Source organism: Pongo pygmaeus, chromosome 8, assembly GCF_028885625.2.
Source record: "Pongo pygmaeus isolate AG05252 chromosome 8, NHGRI_mPonPyg2-v2.0_pri, whole genome shotgun sequence".
Classification (NCBI taxonomy): Eukaryota; Metazoa; Chordata; class Mammalia; order Primates; family Hominidae; genus Pongo; species Pongo pygmaeus.
In genome coordinates, this window is record NC_072381.2 from 37115420 (window position 1) to 37130267 (window position 14848).

At 40.6% G+C, this 14848-nt stretch overlaps 1 long non-coding RNA gene across 1 annotated transcript in view; it reads left to right on the forward strand.

Annotated features, from left to right (window-relative positions):
• LOC129006664 (uncharacterized) overlaps positions 1–12269 on the forward strand; it is a 38505-nt gene extending 26236 nt beyond the window's left edge. Inside the window, exons 4-5 of the long non-coding RNA XR_008492048.2 lie at positions 11768–11880; positions 12006–12269. This is a non-coding gene — a long non-coding RNA (uncharacterized LOC129006664). The remainder of the gene's footprint in view (positions 1–11767; positions 11881–12005) is intronic.
• Positions 12270–14848: the final 2579 nt, after the last annotated feature.

Consider the following 14848-nt stretch of genomic DNA (forward strand, 5'->3'; position numbering starts at 1 on the left):
TGTTGAGCTTTTTTTCATGTTTGTTGGCCGCTTATGTGTCTTCTTTTGAGAAGTGTCTGTTGTTCGTGTCCTTTGCCCACTTTTTAATGGGGTTTTTTTTTCTTGTAAATTTGTTTAAGTTCCTTACAGATGCTGGATATTAGAACTTTGTCAGATGGGTAGTTTGCAAATATTTTCCTGCATTCTGTAGGTTGTCTGTTTACTCTGTTGATAGTTTCTTTTGCTGTGCAGAGGTTCTTTAGTTTAATTAGATACCAGTTATCAATTTTTGCTTTTGTTGCAATTGCTTTTGGCATCTTCATCATGACATATTTGCCTGTGCCCTGAATAGTATTGCCTCAGTTTTATTCTAGGGTTTTTATAGCTTTGGACTTTATATTTAAGTCTTCAATCCAAATTGAGTTGATTTTTGTATATAGTGTAAGGAAGAGGTCCAGTTTTAATTTTCTGCATATGGCTGGCCAGTTCTCCCAGCACCATTTATTAAACAGGAAATCCTTTCCCCATTGCTTGTTTTTGTCAGGTTTGTCAAAGATAAGGTGGTTGTAGGTATGTGGTCTTGTTACTGGTTCACTATTCTGTTCCATTGGTCTATGTGTCTATTCTTATACCAGTGCCATGCTGTTTTGGTTTCTGTAGCCCTGTAGTACAGTTTGAAGTCAGGAAGCATGATGCTTCCAGCTTTGTTCTTTTTGCTTAGGATTGCCTTGGCTATTCGGGCTCTTTTTTGGTTCCATATAAATTTTAGAATACATTTTTTCTAATACTGTGAAGAGTGTCAATGATAGTTTAATGGGAATAGCATTGAATCTATAAATTTCTTTGAGCACTATGGCCATTTTCACGACATTGATTCTTCCTATCCATGAGCATGGATGTTTTTCCATTTGTTTGTGTCATCTCTAATTTATTTGAGCAGTTGTTTGTAGTTCTCTTTGAAGAGATCTTTCACTTCCCTTGTTAACTGTATTCCTAGGTATTTTATTCTTTTTGTGACAGTTGTTAATGGGAGTTCATTCATGATTTGGCTCTTGACTTGCCTGTTATTGTTGTATAGAAATGCTAGTGATTTTTGCACATTGATTTTGTATCCTGAGACTTTGCTGAAGTTGTTTATCAGCTTAAGAAGCTTTTCAATTGAGATGATGGGGTTTTCTAGATATAGGATTATGTCATCTGCAAGCAAAGATGATTTGACTTTCTCTCTTCCTATTTGAATATCCTTTATTTCTTTCTCTTGCCTGATTGCCCTAGTCAGAACTTCCAATATTATGTTGAATAGGAGTGGTGAGAGAGGGCAACCTTGTCTTGTGCCAGTTTTCAAGGGGAATGCTTGCAGCTTTTGCCCATTCAGTATGATATTGGCTGTGAGTTTGTCATAGATGGCTCTTATTATTTTGAGGTATATTCCTTCAATACCTAGTTTATTGAGAGTTTTTAACGGGAAGTGATGTTGAATTTTATTGAAGGCCTTTTCTGCATCTATTGAGATAATTATGTGGTTTTTGCCCTTAGTTCTGTTTATGTGATGAATCACATTTATTGATTTGCATATTTTGAATAAGCCTTGCATCCCAGGGATGAAGCCGACTTGATCGTTGTGGAGAAGCTTTTTGATGTGCTGCTGGATTTGGTTTGCCAGTATTTTGCTAAGAACTTTTGCGTCAATGTTCATCAAGAATATTGACCTGAATTTTCTTTTTTATTGTATCTCTGCCAGGTTTTGGTATCAGGATGATGCTGGCCTCATAGAATGAGTTATGGACAAGTCCCTTCTTTTCAATTTTTTGGAATAGTTTCACTAGGAATGGTACCAGCTCTTCTTTGTAACTCTGGTAGAATTCAGCTGTGAATCTGCCTGGTCCTGGGCTTTTTTGGGTCGGTGGACTATTTATCACTGCCTCAGTGTCAGAATTGTTATTGGTCTGTTCACGTATTCAATTTCTTCCTGATTCAATCTTGGGAGGGTATATGTGTCCAGGAATTTAGCTATTGCTTCTATATTTTCTAATTTATGTGCATAGAGGTGTTTATAGTATTCTCTGATGGTTGTTTGTACTTCTGTGGGGTCAGTGGTGATATCCCCTTTATCATTTCTGATTATGTTTATTTGAATCTTTCTCTTTTCTTCTTTATTAGTCTAGCTAGTGGTCTATTTTATTAATTTTTGCAGAAAAACAACTCCTGGGTTTGTTGATTTTTGAAGGTATTTTTTTTGTGTCTCTATTTCCTTCCAGTTCAGCTCTGATCTTAGTCATTTCTTGCCTTCTGCTAGCTTTGGGGCTTGTTTGCTCTTGGTTCTCTAGGTCTTTTAGTTATGATGTTAGGTTGTTAACTTGAGATCTTTCTAGATTTTCAATGTAGGCATTTAGTGTTGTAAATTTCCCTCATAACACTGCTTTGGCTGCCTCCCAGAGATTCTAGTACGTTGTATCTTTCTTCTCATTAGTTTCAAAGAACGTCTTGACTTCTGACTTAATTTCTTTATTTCCCCAAAAGTCACTCAGGAGCAGGTTGTTCAATTTCCACATAGTTGCATGGTTTTTAGTTAACTTCTTAATCTTGAATTCTAATTTGATTGCTCTGTGGTCTGAGAGACTGCTTGTTATGATTTCAGTTCTTCTGCATTTGCTGAGGACTCTTTTACTTCCAATTATATGATCAATTTTAGAGTAAGGTCACGTGGCAATGAGAAGAATGTATATTCTTTTGTTTTTAGGTGGAGGGTTCTGTAGATGTCTATCAGGTCCACTTGATTCAGAGCTTAGTTTAGGTCTTGAATTTCTTTGTTAAATTTCTGTCTTGATGATATCTACTATTGACAGTGGGGTATTAAAGTCTTCCACTATTATTGTGTGGGAGTCTAAGTCTCTTTGTAGGTCTCTAAGAACTTGCTATGTGAATCTGGGTGCTCGTGTATTGGGTGCATATAGGATAGTTAGCTCTTCCTGTTGAATTGAACCCTTTGCCATCATGTAATGCCCTTCTTTGTCTTTTTTGATCTTTGTTAGTTTAAGTCTGTTTTGTCAGAAACTAGGATTGTAATTCCTGCTTTTTTCTATTTTCCATTTACTTGGTAAATTTTCCTCCATCCCTGTATTTTGAGCCTAAGTGTATCTTTGCACCTGAGATGGCTCTCTTGAAGACAGCAGACTGATGTGGCTTGACTTTTTATCTTGCTTGCATTCTATGTCTTTTAATTGGGGCATTTAACCCATTTACATTTAAGGTCAGTATTGTTATGTGTGAATTTGATTCCATCATCATGATGCTAGCTGGTTATTTTGCAGACTTGTTTATGTGGCTGCTCCATAATGTCACTGGTCTGTCTACTTCAGTGTGTTTTTGTAGTGGCTGGTAACAGTTTTTCCTTTCAGTATTTAGTTCTTCCTTCAGGAGCCTTTGTAAGGCAGGTCTGGTGGTAACAAATTTCTTCAGCATTTGCTTGTCTGAAAAGGATCTTATGTCTCCTTTGCTTATGACGCTTAGTTTGGCAGGACATGAAATTCTGGGTTGGAAATTCTTTTCTTTAAGAATGTTGAATATTGGCTCCAGTCTTTTCTGGCTTGTAGGGTTTCTACTGAGAGGTCTGCTGTTAGTCTGACGTTCCTTTTGTAGGTGACGTGGCCCTTCTCTCTGGCTTCCCTTAACATTTTTTCTTTCATTTTGATCTTGGAGAATCTGATGATTATGTGTCTGGTGGTTGATCTTCTCATGGAGTATCTTACTGGAGTTGTCTGCATTTCTTGATTTTGAATGTTGGCCTGTCTTGGAAAAGTTCTCCTGGATGATATCCTGAAATATGTTTTCTAAATTGGCTCCATTCTCCCTGTCTCTTTCAGGTACCCCAGTTAGTTGTAGATTTGGTGTCTTTACATAATCCCATATTTCTCAGAGGTTTTATTCATTCCTTCTCATTCTTTTTTTTCTCTATTCTTGTCTGCCTGTCTTATTTCAGAAAGATAGTCTTTAAGCTCTAAGATTCTTTCCTCCACTTGGTCTATTCTGCTATTAATACTTGTGACTGCATTGTGAAGTTCTTGTGGTGTGTTTTTCAGCTCCATCAGGTTGGTTATGTTCCTCTCCATACTGGCTATTTTGGCTGTCAGCTCCTGCATTGTTTTATCTTGATTCTTAGTTTCTTTGAATAGGGTTACAATATCTCCTTTAGCTCAGCAAAGTTTGTTTTTATCCACATTCTGAAGCCTACTTCTGTCATTTCAGCCATCTCACCCTCAGCCCAGTTCTGAGCCCTTGCTACAGAGGTGTTGCAGTTATTGGAGGAGAGGGGGCCCTCTGGATTTTTGAGTTTTCAGCATCTTTATGCTGATTCTTTCTCATCTTTGTGGGCCTATCTACCTTTGATCTTTGAGGTTGCTGACCTTTGGATGGAGTTTTTGGTTTTGTTGTTGCTGTTGTTTGTTTGTTTTTCTTTTAAAAGTCTAGCCATTCTTTCATAGGGCTGCTGCCGTTTTCTGGGAATCCACTCCAGACCTAGTCACCTCGGTTCTTCAAGTACCTGTAGGTATCACCAGTGGAGGCTGTGAAATGGCATAGATGGCAGCCTGCCCCTTCCCCTGGAAGCTCCATCTGAGGGGCGTACTGACCTGTTGCCAGCCTGAACACTTCTGTAGGAGGTGGCTGGAGGACCCCAGTTGGGAGTTCTCACCCAGTCAGGCGAAAGGGTATCAGGGACTCACTTAAAGAAGCAGTCTGACTGCTTTTTGGTAGAGCAGCTGTGCTGTGTTGGTGAAATCCTTCACTGGGTCTCTTCAGCCCCCAATCAGTTTGGTCTCTCCAAGGCCCATAGGCTGGACTGGCTGAGATACCCAAACAGTCAAGGTGGTGGCCTGCCCTGCCCCCTGGGCACTCTGTCCCAGGGAGAAATTAGAACTCAGTCAGCTGTAGAACATGGGTGGGGCTGGCCAGAGGCCCTGGCTGGGAAGACCCACCCAGTGAGAAGTGGATGTGGGCCCCATTTAAAAAAAACAGCATGCCTTGACAAAATAGCCATGCTGGGGAACTGCTTCTGCCCTGGTCAGCCTGGAGAACCCACAGGCTGGAATGGCTGAGTTGCCCAAATAACCAAGGTGATGGGGCCTCCCCTCCCCGCAGGCACTGTCCCAGGGAGAGATCAGAGCTCTGTCCGTAGAATATGGGTAGGCAAGGGTAGCTGGAGGCTCTGGCTCGGAGGTCCCACCCAGTGAGGGGGAGTGGGTTGAGGTCCCACTTAAAGAAGCAGTCTACTTTGGGAGGCCGAGGTGGGTGGATCACCTGAGGTCAAGAGTTTGAGACCAGCCTGGCCAACATGGCGAAACTACGTCTCTACTAAAAATACAAAAATTACCTGGGCATGGTGGCGGGCACCTGCAATCCCAGCTACTTGGGAGGCTGGGACAGAAGAATCACTTGAATCCGGGAGGCAGAGGTTGCAGTGAACCTAGATGGTGCCATTTGCACTCCAGCCTGGGCAACAGAGTGAGACTCCGTAAAAAAAAAAAAAAAGCAGTCTGACCAGGTTCAGGCAAAGCAGCTGTACTGCACTGGGGGGACCTTTCCTCATCGGGACCATTTGGAGTCTCCAAAGCCCGCAGGCTGGAATGATTGAGTTGACCAAACAGCAGAGATAGCAGCCCACCCCTTTTCAGGGGCTCTATCCCATCTCAGGCAGGCTCCACCCTGTTGCTGGTGACTGGCTGGAATTCTGAGTCAGTGGGTCTTATTTTGTGATGTGCAGTAGAAGCGGAGCCCACAGACCAACGCTGCTCATCTCCCTGCATTCTACCCGCCTCCTAGGGGTATGTACAGACCTCCCACCTTGGTGGGGATCTTGGGGCAGAGTATGTCAAGCTGTGTGCCTGAGCAGCTGCTCTGCTGAGACTACACAAGTCTGTGTGTCAGACCCAACGCCCTGCTGGTGTGAGCTCACGAGGGGATCTCCCGCTCTGAGGGTTGCAGAGATCCATGGGAGAAGCGTGGTTTCCTGGGGCCTCATATTCGCTCACCATTTTCCTTGGCTGGGGTAGAGGTTCCCTTGGCTCCATGTCACTCGCAAGTGGGCTATCGCTCTGCCCTGATTTTCTTCATCCTCCAAGGGTTCAGTTGTTTCACTATCAGTCCCAAGGCCAGCGCCTGGATATTCCAGTTGAAGGTGCTGTGTCCATTCGCCCCCTTCGTTCCTCTCTGTAAGCGCCACGAACCACAGCTGCTTCCATTCAGCAATCTTGGCCCCTCCTCCATTCGTTTTTTCTCAACACTCCTTCTTACCTTCTGGGACTACAAGATGCTCCACACTCATCTTGTATATCTTCTGCTTCAGTCCTACAACCAGCAGTTTATCCAAGCAGCTGTGGTTCCTTTTATTGGAGGATAATACTAGAAACCAAGATCCGGGTGCCAAGTATGCCCATTGCTACTGGTTGTTGTTCTTCTCAGCCCACTGAGCTAAGAAGAAGGAAATATATGCACCAGATGTACTTTAATTGCTTAAATACACTTGTCTCTATATATTTCTACATGAGCCCATCTCTATCTGTGTTAAGCTAAATATGGATTCATACTGTTGTCTCCAACTCTAGTCCATTACCATATAGATCATTACAGCCTCCTTTCCTAGCCTACCTGTAAACCCACACTCCCATGACTTCCTTAACCACCATTCATTTACTCAGTTGTTCAATTCTAGTATGCATATATACCAGTATCAGAATTGTTAACCCAGACCCTGTGGGAAATAACTGTATTAACTACAGTTCACTGTTCATGTGAAACTCTTTTTGCCTTCAGGCTTATAGAGTCCACACATTTCCAGAGTTACTAAGGTCAGCACCTTTTCCCCCTCCCAGTCCCTTCAGTGCAGTGATTTCATGCATTTGTAATACAATTACATTATTTTTCTTTTCTCTCCAGGCTACATTCTGTCCTGATATCCACCAAACTCCTAAACAACTTTAAAAATATCTGCACTCATGAAGGTATTTAATAATAGGGCAACTTTTCAACACTCCACCTCTTCTGTCCTGTCAACTGCTGATCTTTCACATGGTTATTACTATAGCTTTGCCTTTTCCAGAATGCAATGTAGTTGGACTCATACAATCTGTAGCCTTTTCATACTGGCTGCTTTTTGAGTGAGATTCCTCCATGCGTTTTCATGACTTGATAGTTGATTTATTTTTATTGCTGAATAATATCCTATTGTATGAAGGCACCACAATGAGTTCATCCATTCACCTATTGAAGGACATCTTGGTTGCTTTTAGTTTGGGTGATTATGAATAAAGTTTCTGTAAACATTTGTGTGCATCTGATTGTGTGGACATCAATTTTCAAATCAGTTGGATAAATATCTAAGAATGTGATTGTTGGATCATATGATAAAACTGTGCTTAGCTTTGTAAAAAAACTGCCAAGCTCTTTTCCAAAGTGAGTGTACCATTTTCATTTCCAAAAGTAATAAATGAGAGTTCCTGCTATTCTGCATTCTGGTCACCATTTAGTATTGTCTGATTTTTAAATTTTAGTCCTTCTAAATGGTAGTACAGCTTATGGTGGTATCTCATTTTTATTTTAACTTGCAAGTCTCTAGTGACTAATGCTGTTGAACATGTTTTCTTCTTATTTTTTCTTCTGTATATCTTCTTTGGTAAGGTGTCTGTTCAGACTTTTCGACCATTTTCTAACTGGGTTTTCGTTTTGTTATTTTTGAGTTTCAAGGGTTCTTTGTATTTTTGGATACAAGTTCTTTATTTGATGCATGTTTTGCAGATATGGTCTTCCAGTGTGTAGCTTGTCTTTCTATTATCTTAACAGCCTCTTTGGCAGAGCAGAAGTTTTTTATTTTAATGGAGTTCAATTTGTCAATTTTTTCTTTCATGGATTATGCTTTTGATATTATATTAATACACTCATCACCAAAACCAAGATCATATAGATATTTTATGAGACATCTTAAGCTTTTTTCCTGGAACTTTTGTGGTTTCGTATCATACTTTAAGCTTTGTAATTCATTTGAGTTAATTTTTTTATGAAACATACATGATTTGAGTGTAGGCTAATTTTTTTTGTACAATTGTTGCTGCAACATTTTTTGAAATGACTACCCTTTTCCACTAAATTATCTTTGCTCCTTTGTCAAGAATCAGTTGATTTTTTCTTTTGATTGAGAAGTTACATGAAGAAATACCAATTATTGCTTTCATGCATTATAGGCTAATTGATAATGTATAATGAACTTTTGTTAGGTAATTAGAACATTTGTTTTAGCACTGATTAAAATGAAAGGGTGAAGAGGAATAAGAAAAGAGATATTAATAAAGAATGAAGTAAACTGGTATCATATCTGGCTCTACACTAAGTTTATGGAATAAAAGTGGCTTGATCCTATACCAAGTTAAGAAGACCAAAGAAAGGAAGCATGCAAACACTCTACACATTTATTGTGAGCTGGAGTTAAGAGTGGACTTGGAGTAGATGTGAGGTGAGGCTGTCTGTACTGGGGCTGCACATCAGATGAACTAGCATGTGAAGGTTAATTTGTGTGTCAACTCTACTGGGCCACAGGGTGCCTGTATATTTGGTCAAACATTAATATGGGTGTTTCTCTGTGGCTGTGTTTGGATGAGATTAACATTTAAGTTTGTAGACTGAACCACGCAGAGTGACCTCGTCCAATTAGCAGAAGGCCTGAATAGAATAAAAAGGTGACCTTCCCTAAGTAAGAAAGAATTCTTCCTCTGTGTTGACCTTCAAAGCAGGACATCAGCTTTTCCCTGCCTTTGGGCTCTTTGGCTTCTCAGACTTTCAGACTTGGATTGGAACCAGACCATCTGCTTTCCTGAATCTACAACTTGCCAGCTAACCCTGCAGACCTTGGGGCTTGCCAGCCTCCATAATTCCTTGAGCCAATTCTTTATAATCTCTCTCTTTATACATATACACATCCTATCAATTTTGTTTCTCTGGGGAACCCTGACTAGTACATCAAGTTTTCTTTTAGTTTTCTGTTCTGTAAACATACATTGCCACTTTGTGGAAGAGACACGTTATCGTGGCAGAAGAGGATTCTTTCTGGTCGAAAGGCTGACTCTACAACTGGACCACGACCCCCTCATCCCTCTCCTACCTGATATCCTAGGATAGAAAGCCACGGCCATGCAGGCTGGGGAAGCCTGAGTCACACACCTGAGTGTGTTTTGGTTTGCTGCCATTGCCCTTCTGGGCTATGTTAATTTGCAGTATCAGCTAATCCAGCAAGGTTTTTCTGAATAAGTAAAACAGGAGCAAGGTTCCCACATGAGTAATGTGAGACTTGGGAAGTGGACCACCACCTTGCCTCATTCCTACCCTTGTGAGTGCTGGCCTTGACTGATTTTAGAATTGCTACAAGAGAAGCTAGCCTCTGCAATTCAACAGGGTCCCAGATTTGGGGGCTTGGAAGTGAATTTGCTCAAGGCAAAGATCCAAGTTTTCATTCTGCTTGAACAGAAGAGAGAGATTAAAAGAGAAAAATGGCCGCATTGAGGACAGAAGACAGACTCCATTTCACCTCCGTCTGCGTTAGCAGTTAATTTCTTCTCAAGAGGGACATTAAGTCTTTTTACCTGGCAGACAGGCTATGGCTGTTTCAACCCAGTGTAGGCCATGGAATGGAATGAATGATTAGATTTTGCATTAGTCATAGAAAGACAAGGTGTGCATTATTTTCCCTTGCATTTCATCATGAAATATAGGCTATCCTTCCACTGAGTATTTGCTTAACCAGGTCATAGGAATTCTTAATTCAAAAAGAGGAAAAAGCAACATCTGAGTGCGAGGACCAGCACATTTGAGAACATTTGCAGGTGATTCTGGACAGCAGGGACGCACTTGTTTACTCACTGGACTTCACCAATATCTTTGCTCACTTTCATCAGTCATCCCAGCCAGTACTCACCTTCCGCTGTGACAAATAATTTTTGTGAATTTTATGTTTCAGAAGAAAATTGTACATTTCTTTTCATTCTTTTCTTTTTGTTTTTCTGGAGACAGAGTCTTGCTCTGTTGCCCAGGCTGGAGTGCAATGGCACGATCTCAGCTCACTGCAGCCTCCACCTCCCAGGTTCAAGCAATTCTCCCACCTCAGCCCCCCAAGTAGCTGGGACTGCAGGCGCCCGCTACCACACCCGGCTAATTTTTGTATTTTTAGTAGAGATGGGGTTTCACCATGTTGGCCAGGATGGTCTTGATCTCCTGACCTCGTGATCTGCCTACCTTGGCCTCCCAAAGTGCTGGGATTACAGGCATGAGCCACCGCGCCCGGCCGAAAATTGTACGTTTCTATAGATGGTAAAATGTCATTTGCTTGTATCTCATAAACTTCAAACATAATAATTTAAATGCTGTATTGTGAGAATAATTAGAAATAAATTATTTAGTGAGTTTTTAGGTTTTTACTTTATTTGAATTTCTAGTCAAAACTCAATAGCTTAAAAATGTTATGAATTCAAGAGAAGACCTACAATGTTCTCCACTCACGCTTCCACATTAATTTTTACATGTAGAAACACATTTTTAATATTTCTGTTACATTCTTATGATCACAGAACCTTATGGAGAATTGTTACTTTTGTTACTTACCTCATTTTGCCAATTATTGTCCATTTATATTATTGTTCAAAGTTATGCTGTCTCTGCAGTAATGAAATTTACTTTCTAGAGAACAGAAATGTCTGGAATGAAGAGTGTTTCAATCAAGTGTACGACCCTGAATATAACCTTGGCATAGAGCTGACCCAGCCCGGTGCCTAGTCATAGCGTGTAATGCCTAAGAACATAGCAGAGCACAGGGAATCATCAGTCAGCACTTGTTGAATGGGCCTTCTTACTCCCTCCACTCACCCAGAATCAGTGGGAAAATTGTGACCACTTTTTCTCTACTTACATATAGCAAGGGCACTGCAGATGTATCAGACAGGCTCACATTACAGGGAAAGAGGCCGAAGTAGAGTTCCAGGAAAATGGTGGTGGTATTTCAGAAAAATGAGAACGTATTTCTGAATGTTAGAAATGAGAAAATGAATTTCAGAGAAAAGGAAATATCCCTCCTGTCATGATTGCAAGTTTTATGGCTGAAAAAATATGATTCACAAAGTTTCAATATTATGTTAGTACCAAGAAGGCTTTTCCTGCCTTGGAAAAACTCTATTGCTCACATTCTTACCATGTATATTGCAGAAATGTAAGAAGGGATCTCCTCGTGATATTCTTTAAAAACATATTTTCTGTGTTCACCACTTTCGGTGCCAGGACAAATGAATGTGTGACTCTCTAGCTTCAGTAATTGAGCTTCCTTGGTTGGTTTCTTTAATTGGTTGGTTTTAAATAAAGTTATTGAGAAGCTCAAAGTATGGTCGTTGGTTGAAGAAAGATGTTTAACCCCTAGAAAATAAGGAAATATCTCCTTTACGGAACATGTGGACCCATTCTGAGAACTATAAAGCATTAATGTCTCTATAAATATCCATAAAGCATTCAGAGTGAAAACTATTTTTGGTTAGTAGCTTATTAGGTCTCAGTTCCTGCATGTGCTTTTGCAACATAGTTATTGGTCTTTTATTAAGACCTAAAACTTCACTTAATTACATTGGGGTACATTCAGAGCATGATTCCTGATTACCCAATATAGTTCTGAGACTGAAATTTTTGTAGTTTCAGTTATACATGATCAAATAAATAATACTGTCACATAACATGTTTCAGGCTGCCTCTTAATTTCCTTTCCATGCAGGCATCTGGTTTTAAATTTGGCTCCATGTCAGTCTTGAAGGGCAGTATTCAAAAGACCGGAGCCTGTCCCAGCTGCTGACCTTAGCCAGGGGATGTCAGAACAGCGGAGCCATGGTAGGTTTGCTTTCAGAGCCTTATTTAATTTTGGTTGTTGGCTCAGCTTGCTCATCAGAGACTGCTATTTCCAGCTGCACTGCAAGCTCTCCCACAGTTTAATTCTTTGCTTGTTTTTTTTTTAGAAATCCTCCATCCAAGTACCACAATAATGTGCCAAAAGATGAGGGTGACTTCACACCTTGGCTAATTCACATCTGCAAAGAGAGAAAACAATTTGCAACTGAATCCAGCCCCACTAATACCATCCTAGCGAGTTCTCCCCATCAGCCAATCTGGAGGCTGCTGGCAAACCGAGACTTTGTCTCAAGAGATGTAGATGTGGTATAATATGCAAATGCAACATGCTACATGTTTATTGGTTTGTCTGACATGCTTATAGAGTCTATACAGCTAATGAATTAAAATGAATCTTGTGCTAAAAAGCATCTAGTAGAAAAATTATGCATACTTAACATTTATACTGTTAGGATATACTCACCTTGGACACACATGTAATAGAAATACTTTTACTATTCATATATTTATTAAGTACCCTATATCATTGTGATCTGAACTTTGTGAACACAGCGGGATAAATGTTATTAGTGTTAGCTGATGTCAGTATTTAAAGAGATCCTCAAATAAATTGTCATGACAGAAAAATATAAATATTTATAGTACACTCAGTATAAAGCAAGCAAGAATCTAGACTTTGAAGAGACAACAGGCTACCAGACAATCAGAATCTTTGCTTTCATGGAGTTTGGAGGTCTCTGTGTGTTTAAGTGTGTGTTGAGGGGGTGACAGTCAGTAAAGAGATAAGTAAACACTTATGTATAAATTTAGTGACAAGAATTATCCAGAAAATTAAAATCGGGTCATGTGACAGGGAGGAATGGGTGTGTACTTTGGATTATTCAACTATTCAGGGAAGAGGCTTTTGTAGAGATATTTAAATTTATTCAGACAAGAAGGAGTCAAGCATTGGGTGGATCTGGTACAGGAACATTCTGGGTGGGGAGAATAGCCTGTTCGAAAATCCCAAGGCAGGAATGAACTTGGCTTATTCAAAGAACAGATGAAAAGCTGTTTAGTAGCTGGAGAGTAGCAGGTGATAGAGAGAGGGAAGGAGAAGAGGAGAGGGAGGGAGAAGTGAATGAAAACATTAATCGCACTAACACTGTGAACTGTGTGTCGGGAGCTATGCCAAGCACTTTGCATCTATAAACCCATTTCATCTTTGTAATAGCCTGAGAGGTGGTTTCTTGCATTCTCTTCATTTTGTAGATAAAGAAACCAAGACATAGAGCAATATATATATATAGAGAGCAATATATATATATATATAGCTTGTCTCAGGTCACATGAGGTCGATTGGTTTTCAGACACTCCACTAAGTAACGAGTTTGGATACCTTTCTAGGTATGAAGAGAGTGCTGGACTTGTGGGTTTCGCCAGGAGGGCGATTTGACATGCCTTACCTTTAAAATGGTCAATCTGATTATGATTTGGAGATGGATGGTGGGGAGTACACATGTATGGAAACAGGGAGACTGCTTGTTGGGCCATTGCAGTCAGCTAGGCATGAGGTTATGGCGGCTGATCTTACTGTGGAAACAGGGGTGTGGTGTACATAGTTGACTACATTTGGGATATGTTTTGAGACAAGCCCATAGGACTTATTGACAGAGTCAGAGTGAAGGGTATAGGAAAGAATCAAAGACAACTTCTAGCTGTTTGACTTAAATAATTAAAAATATGCTGATGATTAACTATGATCATGGTGATAACCTATAACATTCATAGAGTGTTCACTGTATGCATCAGGCACTGTTCTAAGCATTTGGATCTATACTATCTCACAAACTCCTCATCACAACCCTAGCAAGTAGGTACTATAATTATCTCCCATCTTTACAAATGAGGAAGTGGTGGTAATAAGAGAGTAAGGAATTTGCCCAAAATCGCACAACTAGTAACTGATGGACTTGAACTAAGTTTGAATCTATACTGTGTTGGCTGTGCAATCTGTGTAAGTGCTGTCTGAGGCAAACTCTCATTTGCTATCATTTGCTGCGGTCCCCGATCTTTTGGCACGAGGAACCAGGTTTGTGGAAGCCAATTTTTTCACAGACCAGTGTCGGGGGGCGAGAGGCGATGATTTCAGGATGATTCAAGCGTATTACTTTTTTTTTTCTTTTCTTTCTTTTTTTTTTTTTTTTGAGATGGAGTCTCACTCTGTCACCCAGGCTGGTGTGCAGTGGCGTGATCTCGGCTCACTGCAACCTCTGCCTCCTGGGTTCAGGCAATTCTCCTGCGTCAGCCTCCTGAGTAGCTGGGATTACAGGCACCTGCCACCATGCCCAGCGAACTTTTGTATTTTTTTTTTTGGTAGAGACAGGTTTTCACCATGTTGGTCAGGCTGGTCTCAAACTCCTGATCTTAGGTGATCCGTCCGCCTCAGCTTCCCAAAGTGCTGGGATTACAGGTGTGAGCCACCATGCCTGCCTGCATATTACATTTATTGGACGCTTTATTTATTTTATTATTACATTATAATATATAATGAAATAATTATATAACTTACCATAATGTAGAATCAGTGGGAGCCTCGAGCTTGTTTTCCTGCAATGAGACTGTCCTGTCTGGGGGTGATGGGATGTGAGACAGTGACAGATCCTCAGGCATTGGATTCTCATAGGGAGAGCACATCTAGATTACTTATATGCACAGAACACAATAGGGTTTGCGCTCCTATGAGAATCTAATGCTGCTGCTGATCTGACAGGAGGCAGAGCTCAGGCAGTAATGTGAGTAATGGGGGGGTGACTGTAAATACAGAGGAAGTTTCATTGGCTAGCCTGCCGCTCACCTCCTACTCTGTGGCCCAGTTCCTAACAGGCCACTGACCTGTATCATCTGTTAGGTTAGGGACCCCTGATTTATTCGGTCTACTGGCTGAAGAGCTGAACTTTTCCTTGGGGGT